The following is an 18,223-nucleotide window of genomic DNA, read 5'->3' as shown; positions in this document are numbered from 1 at the left end:
CATCTTATATTCCATCTTCTAAGATCCAAGCCCAACCGTGTACAGCTTATTATCTAAACCGATAAACGACACAATATAAAATAAACGAAATTTATTTTATTATTATAACCAAAAGTAGGATGTTACAAGTTTAGGGGTAACCGATCGAGGCTAGCCCTAGTTGTGAACTAGGTCCGCCCCTAACTAGAATGGCGGGTCTTCGAATAAATAAAGTTGTCTTCTTATTTTAAATTTTACAATAAGTTTGCTCTGTGTTTGAATTCCTCAACAAGATCTAGTGGTGTTGTGTTCTTTGGAGATAAACCATACATGATGTGCTTAAAATAACACATATTTATTGCTCGATTTATCCCCTTGTCACGCACGTATATTGGAAATATCATGAAATTATATACTTATTTATCTATTTGTAAATTTCCAGGACTTGGTTGGTGATTTATAAGATTTTGGATATTTTGTGAAGATAAAAGAAGAAACTGGCCTTAATGCAAAAACATGATCATGTTCACAAATAAACATGACCATGTCTTCATACTTTACCCACTGCTATTTACCCACCGGGCACTTTCACACATGACCATGCCTTTGGAATGGCATGATCATGTTCCACCTTGTTCACATGCCTCAACTAAGCAAAGCTCGGCCATTACTTTTCTTTCTTGGATTTCGTGGTTTCCAAATTCATCTTTAGCCAGCTGTTTTCATTAGTGTGTACACTCCTTTAACATCTCGTAACTTGCAATGAACCAATGGGATGCTAGATCTGGTATTTTGTTTAAACATGATCATGTTCTGCTCCAAACATGATCATGTCTCTCTCTCTTATCCTATATAAATAATAACTCCCAGTAAGAAGAAGGGGAGTCCCAGGGAGTTTTGAACCCACTGTTTAACTTCTAAACCTTGGTGATTTCCATCCAATTGCAAGCACTTTGAAGGATTCCAACATCAAGAGAAGCATCATCCATCATCTAGCTTAGATTCTTGGTTTGATTATTCTTGATTTTACCATGAAGTTTGTTATCTTTTCAAGCTTGTATGTTGTTCTTGAGCTCATGATGAGCTAAACTCTTTGTTATCACTTTGATTTAGTTGAAGTTTAGTAATAATTGATGGTATTTATGGATTATTGGCAAGAATTGTGTTAGTGTTATAGCCATTTCATTATTATTCTTCAATGGTTTTGTATATTTAAAGGTTTGTTATGTCATGATATTCAAAACTTGTGGTTGTTTGGTTATGTAATGTTGGAAAACTCATGATTTAAGCATCCATTCATGGATTTGTATATTTTTATGCTAGTCTATGGCTTTGAACTAGGAATGGTGAATGAAGTCTTGATTATTCATGATAAACTCTTGAATGTGCATCCTTATGCTTATGTTTGGAAAGACAAAGTATTTGTTATGATTTGTCATGTTAAGTGCTATGTCTATCTAGGGTTTGTTGACATGAACATCTAATTTATGTAATCTTGATATGAACATCATAAGTTAAAGAAGTGGATGATTATTGCTTAGTTTAATCAACTTTAGGTGGATTATGTGTTTTTCATGTTATCTTTCCCAAGGTTTGTTGGATTAGTCACCCGTGATAGGAAACTAGTCCATACCATTATGAAACATTGACATAATCGTATCACTCGTCCTACTTGAATGACTTTAGGTGGTTAGTTTGTATCTTTCATTCTAACTTTCCAACAAGTCACATGACTAGATATCTTTGACGAGATTCTAGTTACTTGTGTTTTGTGGTCTTGCCATGTATCAATAATTGTTGTCATTTGTGAGCTAAACGCTTCAAGATTAAAGTGATATTCTTCCTTGTTCGTTTGTTTTTGTGTTCTTTAGCTTAGTTGTTATATTTTGCATGTTATTTTAGTTAAAACCAACCAACTTGTTATTTTAGCCGGTTAGACATCAGCAAAGATTTAGTATCAAGAACTATCGTGTCAATGGATCGATACTTGGTTCTTACCGATACTATACTACATATATGATAGGTACACTTGCCTAAGTGTGTGTGGTTTAGTTTTGAGGTGAAAATCATTTCTATAAATTTAAAACTCATTTGTGTGAAAATCATTATTAAAAATATATATACTTCACGCACACCAATACTCTTTGCTTCCAAATATTGACGTGTCATCTTCTCTTAATAAGTACGCTTTCATTTAAAAATTTAAAATCATTTTAAATTTCCCTTCAACTAAATCTAACTATACTATAAAAAAAAAATAGAGTTTATGGACACATGACCCTTTCCTATTGGTTAACTTGACTATTTTCAACAAATAACTTGCAACCTTAGAATTTCTTACTATTAAAATAATTCTGCATTAAATTAAAAAAAAAACCTCCTATTGAATGCACCCCTTAACTATATCTTATAACCCATGACCCATTTAATATGAATATTTCATGACTTGTTTGTTAGTTATATTTCATCACTCGTTTAGGAGATGTTTGTGCTTCGATTGTGCGTGATTTTTGTTAGACTCTAAAATTTTTCGAAAACATTAGGGATCATATGAATGAGTCCATGTCCAAATATGGTAATTGTTCGATAAACGGAGAATATTTGGAGAATTTATTACCGTTTAGTAGCGATTTGTTATGAAAAATAGCTAACCTACTTGAAAAATTATGAAATTTTGTGGAAAACTCAGAAATGACATTTGAAGATCACACATAAAATTTGGGATGAATTAGAGAAGTCTAGATATGATTTGTGCATTTTCGTTTAATCGAGTTTTAACAACCGAAATATGCACAAAAGCGTATATTAGCTAAAGAGTTAGGTTCTGTATTTTTTTCAAAAACTATTTGGTAATATTTTGACCATTCAATAAATTTATAGGATTTTCGGGAATCGTTTAGTATAAACGGGCGATTTATCGGTTAATTTTATCACATAAAATGATTTTTTATAAATAAATAAGTAAGCATAAAAATCCTGGAATTACTTTTATAAATTTCTACATATTTTAATTGTATGTAAAAAAACTGTCATAATTAATATATAATTATATAAATAGTTATAATAATTTAAGGTTTTAATTTATATATGTTTTGATAAAATCGACGGTGTTATGTTTGACGAAATGACTAGTATGTCAAAATAACAAAAGTGGTCAAATATCATAGTTTTGAATGAATTTGATAAAAATGAACTTTTACAATATTTCCGGACAATTCGGGTGAATTGTACGCGTTTTGTACAATCAAACCCGTATGAAAACGGAAACGAAAACGAACCCTACAATCAATCAAGATACTAAAATGCTAAATTTCTTTTATAAATCGAATCATTTTATCAAACTGTAGGTTTACTCAAGTTTGTGTGATCTTACCTATATTCTGAACGTGCAAATGACCAACTTGGTCATGCATTGAAAACCGTGTAACTGAGCCAATACTAGTTTTAAGCATTTCATATTATACAACGTCCAATTTAAGATTACTGACATGTTCTAGGCGTAACAGCCATACCCACAATAAATATACAGCACGATTAGTTTAATGATTGTACTAGAATTAAAAATGCAATACCGATTATAGGAGTTGAACTATAATCAAGGAACACTGTTTACGCCAGTACTGACACCATACTACTATAAGGTGAGTTTTATGTGACAATCGTCAATTTCAGGTTAACTCCGTTAACTCAACTCCGTCAATTCAAACTTAAGATCATTGAATCTATAACGCACACTTCATTACATTTAAACTAGGGTTTAAATGACGCTTAACACTTACTACATGTGTAGTCTTTCGGGAATTGCACCGAAACGCAAACGAGTTGACGCAAACGATTGATGAATAAACGAAAAACGTCAAAACAGTAATTATGTGATAATTATGTGTTAGACTTATGTGTTATGTGATAACATGATTATAAACGTTAACTCAAGATGTAAACAAGTTAGTTAGGCTAGAAAAGTAATACTTAGAAGTGGAGGGACTTGAATGTAACATGTTATGTTTATAAATACATCATTAACTAAACCCTAACTATTCTTTTCTTTCCCCACTCAAAACCGACCAGCCCCCATTCCCTTTGCTCCCTTGGCTGCCGTCGACATACACACACAAATACACCATCAAATCAAGTCCTTGATTGAAGAATTAGGTGCTAGGAAGGTATAACTGATTATCCTATACATCTTTACTACTTGATTTTGATGTTTGTTGGGTTAATAACAAACCTAGCAGCCGATTTTGTGAGTGTGTATAGTTAATAGGATTGTTGTTGATTGGATAATGATTTGATAACTAGTATTGATATTGTTACACGTTAATCGTTGTGTCTTTGATTTGAGTTCAAACAAAAACCCTAATCATGTATGTAATGTGTAATTGATGTGCATGGATGGTGTTTATGGAGTCTAGAGGGTTATATGAATGCATGATAGTTCATAGGTTGTTAATATACTGAGTTTGGATGCAAACAGTTTCTGGACAGAATGTGTATATGATGTTTAAGTGACTGTAACGAAGTGTAAACGTGAAAATTGGTTGAGATTATTGGTACTACAGTAAACTAGGTTGAGTCTAGTTTCTATAAAGTATAAATTTGTAATTTTTGGACAAGTAGAAGTTAACTTTTATGATTTTACAAAAACGTTGTGCAAAGCTGAGCTGTTAGACCTGCTGTTAGGTTGTTTTGTAAATGTTATATCTCATGAACTACAAGACCAATTGGGTTGGTTCCACTTCTGGAAGTTGACTTATTGAGTTAGGAACCTAACCCAAGTGGTCTTACATTTATTGGATTTTTCGTTTAACGGGAATTGCAAATAACATTCTGTTGCGCATGAATTTGACTGTTATGAGTTTGCTGTAATGATTTGATGATTGTGAGAAAACAATGTGGAATAAAAATATAATAAAATATGTTCTGGAAACCTAAGACATATATTCTTCTGTGATGATTTTTGGTGAATTAATTGAGATACGATGATCGGTGGAATAGTACAATCCTTCAAGTAGGATTTCTGTCTCGGTGAAACTAGCTGCTGAGTTTTGTGAAAATGCATGAAATATGATACTTGCTAATTGATTATCGTGTTTTGACCAAATTGCCCTGGAGGGGAATGATTGCAAGATAATTGTCGTGTTTTGACTAAAATGCCCTTGCGGGGAATAACTGCTAATTGATTGTCATAATTTGACCAAATTTCCCTTATGGGAATAATGGCTAGTTAATTGTCATGATTTGACCAAAATGCCCTTACGGGGAATAATTGCTAGTAATGTACTTTATGAATACATGACACGTATATGATTGCTTACACATGTAATGTGTCACAAATACACTTGTTAAAGTCACACACGATTCACAAACGAAACACGAAACATGTTATGTGCATAGGTATTATGTGCCGGGTCTAGAGACTCGATAATATTCCGACACTTAGAAAAATCTCTTTGTTGTTTTAGAACGCTAGAGAGAGTTTTTCTGTGACGCGCATCTTGGTGATTTAATTTGGGAATTCTTCGCAAACAGTGAGTTTCACTTACCCCTTTTAAACTGTTTTAAACGCTTTTCACTTGGGGGAGATAACATACTCCGATAAACGCATTTAAGATTTTGTTAGTAAATTATATATCACTTGTAAAGGCTAAGTGGCAACGAAACAATTGAAGTCCGACACATCGAACCGGTTAATATTTGGAATAGCGAGTCACTGTTGAGTAGTACTACTGGGTTTGACAAACCCCACCCAACGCTAAACTCGACTGGAGGTCGAGCGGGTGAAATTTTGGCTAACACGTACCATGGTCTGGAGGACCTAGTGACAAGGCACTTAATAAACGAGTCAGCTTCGGTGTCGAACACTTAGTAATACTTGTCGTATAGACTAGCTACCTATCGATATATAATTAACATAACACTATCTTGTAACGCAAAACGCAAAACGCTGTAACGCAAAACGCTGTAACGCAAAACGCTGAACGCAAACGCTAAACATTTATTTTTACATAACTTGTGAACTCACCAACCTTGTGTTGACACTTTTAGTATGTTATTCTCAGGTAGCCGAGGCGGACGCGCGGTTTAGGACATGCATTGCTTGAAAACTCTTTTATTATGCAAACTTATTTTTAACGGTTATCATTGGTTTTAAGTCGTCCTGCGTGACGCAACTTTAGATTAAAGGTTTTTACGCTTCCGCATTTAATTACTCGTAAACGTTTTCATGGTTTTGAAACTTTATTTTATGGTTTGATTATAACTGATGATTCCGATCCTGTTAGTTCACACCCTTTGACGGTAAAACTCCGTTAGTGGATTTTGAGGGTGTGACATTTTATAACCCCACTTTTAAACTATTTTACGAACTTTTGGGGTTGAAAGCATGATTACATTTGTCTAAATATTATGATGTGAATTATCTAAGTGTTAACAGTTATCAAGTCCCCACCAACATGAGTGATTAACTACGAGCTCGTGGCATGTGAATAGTACTCTATTGGTTTGACAAACCCAATTGAAACCACCGGTGGAGTGTACCGAAACTATTATCAATTGCACTTGACCATACAATTATGATTACTATTTGCTATGTAGTGTTAGCATGGTACTACTTCGGGCAAATGGGCCTACGGGCCTGAGGAGGTGCCTGGGCAGTGATGGGCCACGTAAAAACCAACCCGTCAAGGGTTCACTTGTGGCTTAGTATAATTACATTGAATGCATACAAACATTTATACTATGATTACATATATTGGTCTCATTTAAACTTGTGAAACTCACCAACTATTTGTATTTGACCTGTTTTTAACATGCTTTTTAGGTATCCCAAAGTTGGAATGAGGTGGTAAGTGTTATGTACTCAAAATTGATAAATCGTGCTGATGTAGATAGACGCAAATATATAGTTAAATAATAAAGCGGCCTAGAGAAACTGGTTATCTTGCGGACGCCTAGTTTGTAAACGAAGTTAAAACCATGTAATATGATGTATTTTAGTTTGTTAATTTTCTCGATAAACAATATGGCTGATGCTAGAGTTGTTGCATTCCCGTATTAAGTAAGTTTCCGCATTTATCTAGGCTGGGCCTGACACATTTCACCCACAAATGTTATCTACTATTACACCAGCCGGTCCCTTCCCCACAAAAGAATAGACCTCAAATATTCAGACGTTTTTTTTTCACTGGCATTAAATATAAAGACCAAAAACCAATACCTATTGACAACATTCCAGGGTTTTTGGGAATCTTTCTGTTGATGGTATGCCAGCCAATAATCAGTGCCATATTCGTTTCCTTCAGAAGGCCAAGAATCACAAAGAAGTTGAAAAGAATACTCTCCCTTGCATCCCATTTTAGTAAACAAATGATCCACACCAATCAGTTTTTGAAACCCCGCCCATATAAACTTGACTTATGGAAATTAATCTTCAAGTCGAACTTGGAATGATATATATATAAGGCCTGGCTGTTTTTGAAGAGTGGTCTCAACGATTTGGTGTACTATAGGAACATTTAGTATTGTAGTCGAAACACCCTAATGATTTTTAATACTTTTTGCAGTTTATATATCAGAGTTATAGGTGTTGGAAGTAATTTCGGACTCCAAGTCACAAGTCGGTGAACTTGAAGGACAAATGTTGACTAGTTAGTCATACTTGGTTATGTTTCCTAATTACCACATGTTTCCTAATTGTATTGTAATTATAATTGGTAATGTCTTGGCTAGAAAGTTGGGTTAGTCTATATAAACTAAGATATTGTTTGACATTATAGGGTGTGGTGTGAGGTGCAACCGAGTTAGGGTTCAACTAAGAGGCACACACGAGATGTAACCGAGTTAGGGTTCATCTAGATGCAACCGAGTTAGGGTTCATCAAGAGTCAAACCGAGTTAGGGTTTGATAGTTTGTAATCAGTTTTTTGAGTTAGATTTTCTGATTAATATAAATGAGAGTAAGTCGTTTAATTCATGTGTTGATTATCGATTCGGGACTTGAATAATTGTTGGAATTAATCGTTAAGTTTTAATAGTTTAAAGGGTTGATTTGAAAGGTTATTAGAATTATTATTAAGTTACGTAATAATAGTTTGAGTCTTAGTTTAATTGTTTTTGAATAAGGATGGATAAACACATGTTTTGTTTATCTATAAGTTCTAGTATTTGAGTTTGTTTAGGAGAAGGTAAAGGTTCTAGTATTTAAGGGGTCATTGTTTCTAGTTTTTAATTAATATAAAAGGTTTGTTTCTTTGGTTTACTCAATTTACGATCAAAGCTACAAAAGTCAAAAACAAGTTTCTTTTCTTCGTTTATTTTATTTCGACGAAGGCTACTGTGAGTTTGTTGTCTTCCAAGTTTTATACAAGACCATTAATATCCATTAATTGGTATCAGAGCTAGCGTTGAAGCTCTAGGACCTGCATAGAAGTGATTTAACACAACTTCAATACTTGATCAATCAGCCTGGTCCTTTCCGCCAAGGATAAAAACGGATTAACCGGTGTAGGTTGTTTTTTTGGCAGAAGTTATCCGATCAGATTTGCGGGTAGACGGACGGAAGAATATTCGTCAAAGCGGTGTGCTTTGAATTTGGTCGCGTTTAGCAAGAGAAGAAGAAAACGGTAGAAGCGGGGAGCTTGTTTCTCTTCGATCGGTGGTCAAGAACGGGGTTGTTCTGGTGACCCGGGAAGAGGGAAATCGATAAGTGATCAAGTGATATTGAATTTGTGAAGAAGGATATGGCAATGGTAAAAGAGGGTAGTTCTATGACATACCAGTGCCCGGTTTTAACTCCTACAAATTACCCGGTGTGGGCTGTCAAAGTTAAGACAATTTTGGATGCGTATGGAATATTGGAGGTGGTCGAACCAAGGGCGTTAGGAGCTGTGGTGGATCAACAAAAATCAAAGCAAGCACTTTCTTTCTTGTTTCAAACCATACCCGAAGACATGGTATTACAAATGGCGGATTACAAAGATGCAAACAAGTATGGGATGGATTGAAAACAAGATATATAGGAGTGGATCGAGTGAGAACGACTATACTAGCAACATTGAGAATGGAACTCGAAGGATTGCGCATGAAGGAGGGTGAGTCGGTTGATAATTTTGCAACTAAACTTACCGGGTTAGCTTCGAAGGTGAGGAGTCTTGGAGATTTGATTGAAGAAAAAGAATTGGTGAGAAGGCTACTTGATTCAATGCCTAAATCTTTTCTTCAAATTGTAGCCTCTATTGAACAATGTTTCGAGTTGGATTCGATGCTATTTGATTAAGCTGTTGGATGATTGAAGGCATACGAGGAGCATATCAAAGGATTCGATAGAGGAGAAGACGTTCATGGGGGCTTGTTGTTTTCTAAGAAAGAGAATGAGAAAAGGCACGTGTGCGAACATTGTGGTTGTGGAAGTTCAAGTCGGGATGATCTAGGACGAGGCCAAGGAAAGGGTCGGGGGTCCGGGAAGGGTCGAGATGGTGAACGATTCCGACGTGATAAGAGCCACGTTAAATGTTTCAGGTGCAATGAGTTTGGTCACTTTACGAACGAATGTCCAGGGAAGGAGAAAAGGGATGAACAAGCGAACTTGAGTAAAGAAGATGATGGTGATCCAGCTCTTTGGTGAAGACCAGTATGAAAATTAACGATTAAGGGGTTGATTGTTAGAATTAATCGTTAAGTTTTAATAGTTTAAAGGTTTGATTTGAAAGGTTATTAGAATTATTATTAAGTTACGTAATAATAGTTTGAGTCTTAGTTTAATTGTTTTTGAATAAGGATGGATAAACACATGTTATGTTTATTTATAAGTTCTAGTATTTGAGTTTGTTTAGGAGAAGGTAAAGGTTCTAGTATTTAAGGGGTCATTGTTTTGTTTTTAATTAATTTAAAAGGTTTGTTTCTTTGGTTTACTCAATTTACGATCAAAGCTACAAAAGTCAAAAACAAGTTTCTTTTCTTCCTTTATTTTATTTCGACGAAGGCTACTGTGAGTTTGTTGTCTTCCAAGTTTTATACAAGACCATTAATATCCATTAATAGGACACGACAGTGATGGGCCACGTAAAAACCAACCTGTCAAGGGTTCACTTGTGGCTTAGTATAATTACATAGAATACATACAAACATTTATACTATGATTACATATATTGGTCTCATTTAAACTTGTGAAACTCAACAACTATTTGTAGTTGACCTGTTTTTAACATGTTTTTAGGTATCCCAAAGTTGGAATGAGGTGGTAAATGCTATGTACTCAAAAGTGATAAATCGTGCTGATGTAGATAGACGCAAATATATAGTTAAAGAATAAAGCGGCCTAGAGAAACCGGTTATCTTGCGGACGCCTAGTTTGTAAACGAAGTTAAAACCATGTAATATGATGTATTTTAGTTTGTTAATTTTCTCTATAAACAATGTGGTTGATGCTAGATTTGTTGCATTCCCGTATTACGTTTCCACATTTATCTAGTCCGGGTGTGACACATTTCACCCACAAATGTTATCTACTATTACACCAGCCGAGGCTACATGTAATCCTCCTGTCACTGGATGCTACAACAACACTTGCAAGTATTATCTATATGGCCCCATCAATGGAAACTCCGATTTTGCCCAAGTCGGTGGAGACGTATTCAAGATACATTCGACCGATCTGTCTCTGCTTACAATCCCTAGCCTTTACTTTGCATGTGCCACTGGTGTTGCTAGTATTGGTCTTGCTAGCGGGGTTACCGGCATAGCGGGTCTTGGGAGGACTAGAGCTTCACTCCCTGCTCAGTTGTCTTCTTATTTTAAGTTCGACAATACGTTTGCTCTGTGTTTGAGTTCCTCAACAAGAACTAGTGGTGCACTGTTCTTTGGAAATGTTGACGCGATTGCGCCATCTTCTCTTACCTACACTCCCCTAATCATAAACCCTACCAACGAAAATGGATATCTTGGGGATGCCTCACCAAAGTACTACATTGGAGTCAAGTCAATCAAAATCAACGACAAGCGTGTCAAGGGGTTCAACCGGACGTTATTGTCCATCAATGATCGTGGTTATGGAGGGACAACGATCAGCACCGTTAACCCTTACACCGTCCTGGAATCAACAATCTACGATGTTGTACTGGCAGCATTTGTGAAAGCAATGCCCAAGAACGTGGAGAAGGCTCCTAAAGTTGCACCCTTTGGAGCATGTTTTAGCTCCAAGAACATTGGTAGCACACATCTAGGTCCGGCTGTCCCTTCCATCGACCTTGAACTGCAAAGCAAGAATGTGTGGAGGATTCACGGTGCAAACTCCATGGTTAAGGTGAACAAAAATGTTTTGTGCCTTGGATTCGTTGACGCTGGGAAATATAGTGGACCTTACATTTCAGTGGTTATTGGAGGTCATCAAATTGAGGATAACTTACTAAAGTTTGATGTTTCCGCATCAAGGCTCGGATTCAGCTCGTCACTTCTTGGATAATCGACAACTTCATGTGCCAACTTTAACTTTACATCAACCGCTTAATTAAACTTGAGGACTTCAACTCTGTTTATGAATAATTCACACTCTGGAAGGAGTTCAAACAATGGTCTGAAGTGTTTTAAATTGAATGTTTAGTAGGTCCTCCACTTTGGCTAAATTTGTTAGTGTCAGTTTCTTTTTTCCCTACTTTACTCATTGTGTTCGTTAATCTGACTATTTCACATGGCGTATGTTTAGGCATGTAAACGAATCGAACAGACACGAACAATTGCAAGTTTGTGTTCTTTCATTTAACTTAAACGAAAATAAACACAAACACTTAATTGAACACATATTGTGTGTTCGTGTTCGCTTGTATAAGCTCTAAATGAACAGTTCAAGAACATACACGGACATAAATGAACATATTTGACCAAAGATAAACAACATAAATCAACATATGTGAACAAATGTAAATGAACACAAATAAACATAAACGAACATATATTAACACACGTAAGTGAAAACAAATGAATAAACACAAAACCATTAAGTAGATAATTCTTCATGATAATATTTAATTATTTTCTATTAATGTGTAAACAAACATAAATGAACATAAAAAAACGGACATAAATGAATATAAATAAACGGACATAAATGAAAGTTCACGAATATAAATGAACGAACGAAACATGTGTTCATGTTCGTTCGTTTAATTAAACGAACACAAAATACTTTTTCATGCTCGTTCGTCTATTAAATACACGAACATAAACTAACTTCCTGCCAAATAATTCATCGAATGTCCGGTTTATTTACAAGCTATGTTTACTACTCTAAATGCCTCTTCACATATTAAAACATGGGCCTCGCATTTGGTATAACAGATTATATATATATATGTATATATATATATATTACAATATATAATAGAGATAAGAGAGAGAAAATGGTGATGTTGAAATTTAAGAGTTGTACAATTGGTTTTGCTTATGTTACAACCTATGAAATGTTAAAACTTAAAATTGGAGATGAGATTAATTTGAACCTCACATATTTTCGTCTCTTTCTTACTCTCAAATCCCATAATCTACTCCAATTCATGTTATCTAGATCTAGGTCAAAATTCAAATACCCCCCCTCCTGTTTATTAACATTCAATAATTTTCAAACCCGAAAACCCGACCCATTTTAAATTTTCGATTTTGTTTATAAATATATATATATACATCCAGTTTCGTTTTACGTATTTTATGTATTTCATGTGACATTCATAAATTTCTATTATTTGTATTGTATTCGTAAAACCCGACCCATTTAAATTTTTGATGTGATTCAGTTAATTGTACATATGCTCATATGTTACATATTTCATACGTAATAGTTTTTCTTTCCTAAAGTTATTTAATAATATTAATCATTACTAATATATATATTTATATAAATAAAAATTATAACACTGATGATTTTTTTTCTTTATTCAAATATCACATAAATAACATTATTGATGCAAAACCAAAGTAGATCCTTTTAATTTAGTTATGTCATATTTATTTTTGTCACGTTTATTTTTGCTTAAAGTTATTTATTTTTAAAAGATGAAAAATATCATCCCGCTCTATTTAAATTTTGGTCAAACCTTCTTCCCCAAAGCACTCTCCTAATCAATTTTTTTATTAAAAATTTCTTAAGAGTAACATTCTTATTTTAGTATAAATAGGAACTCACTCCCACCATTTTCATTCTCTACACCACTCTTTGAAAAGTTCAAGAGAATTAGTTCTTTATTTTTCGATTTCAAATGTAGGATTTTAATTATTTAAGTCTTCTTCATCTTATTTCTATTTATTTTAATTCTTGTTTATATTAGTTAATCAAATGGTTACATGACCATAACACAATCATGTCAAGTAATCCACATACTCCATGGTAAATGAGACAAAGAACACAAGGTGATGATTGATTATACGAAGATCACACCTAAAACGTTCTTACATCTTTATTTATCTGTTTTGAATCTTTTTTTTTTATTCGAATGACCCAAGGATTTTTGATTATATATTCTCATAAATGTTATATAATCATATCCAAAAAAGTCCATAATTTTATTTCATCAAAATCCTTTTCGAAATCGTTAAAATATTGCTTCTAGCAATATTTCAGTTTTGACATTAGATATAGTTGTCAAAGAAAGAGGCATATATTGTTCATAACAAACTGAAAAAGTGCAATGCCATATTCTATGATATACTTCATTGAAATATGGTTCTAAAAACAATTTTTAATCATTTTAATTAATTCGTATGAATTCGCAATCAATATTTTATAAACAGTGCGCAGATTCATATACTGGGAATTACATGGCTGTTTTGGCCTATTTAGGTTACGAATTTGCAAAATTTTTCTAAATGTAAATTGTTCAAAACATTCTAATTTAGTAGACTGGAAAGTCTTTATTTATAATAAAATTGTTTGATATTTTAAATACCTTAAACAAAACAGAACAGTTTCATGTCCAAAAACTGATTTTGTATTTCATCTTTTTGATCTTTCCCTTATTTATATCTTATTATTTATGCATTTGATTTAGTATTCTTTAAGCTTTACAATCCCATTAGTTAGTCTTTAATTGTTATATTTTGTTTATTTATAGTTCGTGAGATTCGATCGTTCATTTTCTTTAACGTGCTTTCGGTTGTCATTTCAAGTTTGGCTTTAATCTCAAAGTAGAGTTTCTCACACCTTTTTTTTTACTCTTTTATTATTTTTGGGGGTAACATATATATCCTACAAAATTCAGTTACTTATGATTTCGCTTACAAACTACAATTCAATACATGGACTTGTGTGCTTACTTGATTACTTGCTCAAAGACTACTTGCTCATGGTTTCCTCAATAAGTATGATCATACGCCCCTCTTTGCACATTTGTTGTTATGATTGTAAAATGGCCTTATCATCCGAGTACGTTGGTGCTCAATCCCAACTGGAAAGGACGTTACTTGCGCTTATTTGAGTACGCTGGTGCACAGTCTCAGCTGGAAAGGACCTTACTTGGTCATTTATACTTGTTCATGGAATTGTATGATTTATATGTACTTATATCAAAACTTGTGTGAACTTACCAACTATTCATTTAGTTGACTTTATTTTATATATATGTTACAAGTACAATTATTAGAGAATGAAACGGAGAAGACAGTAGGACTTGTGTATATATATGTTACAAGTGTATTAATAAATGAAAAATTTGTTAATTGTTCTTGTATCTTCCTTGTATTTCTTGTTACAAACTTGTGTATTTGATGTTTAAATTAATTAATGATAATATTATCACTTAAGAGTGTCACATGTGTTTTGAGCAATCTCTACATCATACTCAGGCGTTTCCGCTTTAGCCGGGTTGTTACAAACCTACCTCTCTCTCTCTCTCTCTTTCATCAAATCATATCATATCATCCATTACCCTCAGGCACCATGAGCAACCGCACAACAGTGGTAGTGGAACCTTTGAAGGCTCACTACCCCAACCATAATACCTAACAGAACCCAGCATTAGCTTGTTCGATTGCCGTTACTGACACCCGAGTCATTCGTTATATGCACTCATTAACCATATTGGGTTTACTTCGCTTCTAATTTAAGGTAACAATCTTTTTTAACTTGATTTTTAGGTGTGAGTCATTTTGGGTAAAAAATTTGGTTGTTTGTTTTCTTTCTATCTTCTTTTTCTTTTTCCTTTTTTCTTTTTTTTTTAGCAAAGAATATGATGATTAGGGAGTAGTAGTTTGCGGGAATTGTAAATTGGTTCTTTATTCTTGTTGAAGTGAAGTTGTAAAATCACCATCTAAGATAAGAACTAATTTATCGCGGAATGAAGTAGTGAAAAAGTGAGAAAGAATATAATGTATATAGAAATTTACACAAGTCTTTGCATATAAGTAATATATAATTTGCTAATTTGACTTTTTTTTAAGATCGTGTCATTATAATTTGCTAATTTGACTTTTTTTACACAATTCAGTTGGCCAAAGGATGAACCGTGCATGGGAAATTCTGTTTATTTGCAGCCAACCCGTCTGGATGAACCAAGTTATCAAACTGTTTGTTAGTTCATCTAAGTTTAATCTAACAAATGATGAAACACAAGCAACTGAATGAAAATGGTTTTTTTGCTTGTGTTCATTTGTTAAGAAAAAGAACGTGTGGGTGTTAGTTTATACTTTGCTTATGGGTGTGAGTAATTTAATTTAATTTAATGGTGTTCATGTTTAGAACATGTTCATTCGGGTTATTTTTATCTAAGATGGGTCAAATCGTGATAGTTGGTAAACATTCATTGTTTATGGGTTAATTGGGTTTCTTATTTGAACATAAACAATTACCAAAACAAACTCGAAACAACCCTATTTGAACTTCTTTAGCGAAATAGACACGAACAACTCAATTTGAATTTTTTTAGCGAAATCAAACTGAAGCCGCTTGAAACATGTGTCGCTTTTAAATTATTTTTGTTGTTTAAGAGATTTATGTTGTTGACACTTGACACAGTTATCAACATAAAATTAGTTTTCTTACATTTATATATAAATAATATACCACTTATTTACACATCTCTTCTTTAAATCTAACGAATTAGTCAACATAAATAGACTTCACATGTCGATCAAAATTAATTGTTGATCATCCTTTAAGTAACTACTTTTATGAACATTTCCTTATAAGTAAAAAAGAAATGACTACTGAGCCTGTTGCATATTTTTTTCACTCTACATACGTTTGCTGGACAACTAGAGTAGTTTTGATTTTTGATGATTTTCTTCAAGGCCTTTTAGCACTAAGCCTTACTTGTTTTTGTTTGTTGCAACCAGATCAAATGTGTTTAAGGGGCAGTTTAGCCATTTGATTTCTTTCTTGTGCTTTTGGCGGATTAGCATATTAGCATTTGCCGATTGTTGCTGATGCGGGTAGAAGGAAATTCAGGAATTTGGATGTGCAAGTTTACGGGGGCTGTTAATAATGAATTTCGAATCATTATCAGGTTAGTTATCTTTTTCTTTTTTTTTTTGTGAAGAGAAACTTAATTTGAAGTTTGTTGACTGTTTGACCATTTAACCTCTTGTAAGTCAAACTGCATATTACATGTTCGTTTCACTCGCAAGGTCATTTGTTATCACAATAAAGTTCATATTTTTTACAAAATAATTTAAGATTTCTCCATAAAATTATACATTTTTAACTGAAGTCTTCTCAATAGGTGCAATAGGGACTAATGTGTCATTTTTTCCTTTTTTTATTGTTACTATAATTAAATCCATAAAAATAGGAACCAAATTGACCTTTGGTAAAAAGTGGACCGTTTTCGTTTTGACCAGAAGCCGTCTTGACCGAACACGTTCCGACCTGTAACCAAATTGACCTTTTTTAAAATGGCCCATTGTGACCCGAACTGAATTGAGGTCAATTAAAATGGTTTAAGAAGCTCCGGTTCACAATTGAAATGAGGCTTTTAACCAATTGTGTTATAAACTATCTTATAAATGGTTAATAAAAAGGTTGTATACCGCCTTTTGATACTAAATTTGACTTAACAGGTGAAGGTTGTAAGAAGTTTGATGGCTTACAAAGACATACATAATGATTCAAAGTTGTCAAGCCAAAATGACTATGGATATCCTTCATGAAAGCCTTTACAAAACCTGTGTGTATTTGCGGTAAGTTCCATATTACATTATGTTTGAATTGAGTAAATCATGTATCTTATTTTGTTTTTTATTAGGTTGATCATTGAATGGTGATAATGAATGATTTCACGATTTCATATTAAAGAAAAAATATAGTGCATTGTTTTCAAGTTTTTTATGTTTGTAGTGGATGTAGTTAAATCATAATATAATCGTTTGTTATTTGTGTTTAATGAAGGTGTGATGCTTCTGATGGATCATGGGAAAGTGCATGAGATCTCTTGAAGTTGATGGAAATTGAAGGTCTTGGTGTGCAACTCAATAACGACGGGCTTTGTTTTCTATAAATTTATAGCATTTTAAGTAGTAAATTCATCATTATCATTCATTAATAGAATATCAATTGGTTTAGATCATTTTTGAATTTGTGGTTTTGGCTGATGCTCGATAATATCGATGCGCAATTTGCTGGTAGTGATTCTTGGTGGTCTTGTGTCTTTTAAGTTTGCTCATACACTCATATTTGCCAAACTGAGTTAATTGTCTTTTAAATAATAGAGTATAAATGTATAGCATCTGTATTTATTTTTGACAAATTGATTAAAAAAAACAAATCAAAACGACAATTGTTATCATAATATTTTAAGTAGTTCCACATCTTTAAAATTGTATTTATCTCAAATTCTTAATTATTGCAATTCTAGATCTTTGACGGTTGTTTCTAACATATTTAGTATTTAACTGTATTTGGCAACCGTATCATATATATTTTTAACATCTGTGTACTATTATTATGGTTATTTTATTTAACTATGCTAAATATATGACATTGTTGGTTTTGATATAACACATCTAAGAGACTAAACATTGTTTTTTCAGTGCCTAAAAATGCTTTTGTATAGGTAGCAATCAAAGAGAAGATACAAGAAGTCTTTTGGTATATGTAGACCATGCTGATGCTACAAATAAGAAAACTAACTGAAATACCATACAACATATCACGGAAGGATCGATAAACCAATGAAAAACGATTACTATGTTGAAAATTGTCCCACCCGCCGCATCGCGCAGGTTTTCTACTAGTATATATATATATATATGTTATCTTTTGGATTTCT

General features: G+C 33.4%; 1 pseudogene; it reads left to right on the top strand.

Annotated features, from left to right (window-relative positions):
- Positions 1-10,473: 10,473 nt before the first annotated feature.
- Positions 10,474-11,481, top strand: LOC143541718 (putative aspartic proteinase GIP2 pseudogene; annotated as a pseudogene).
- The last annotated feature ends 6,742 nt before the right edge of the window (positions 11,482-18,223 follow it).

The sequence above is a fragment of the Bidens hawaiensis genome, unplaced genomic scaffold, assembly GCF_021521415.1.
Source record: "Bidens hawaiensis isolate Kalapana, Puna unplaced genomic scaffold, B.hawaiensis_p1.1 tig00012643_1, whole genome shotgun sequence".
Classification (NCBI taxonomy): Eukaryota; Viridiplantae; Streptophyta; class Magnoliopsida; order Asterales; family Asteraceae; genus Bidens; species Bidens hawaiensis.
This window is presented reverse-complemented; position numbering and strand designations above follow the sequence as displayed.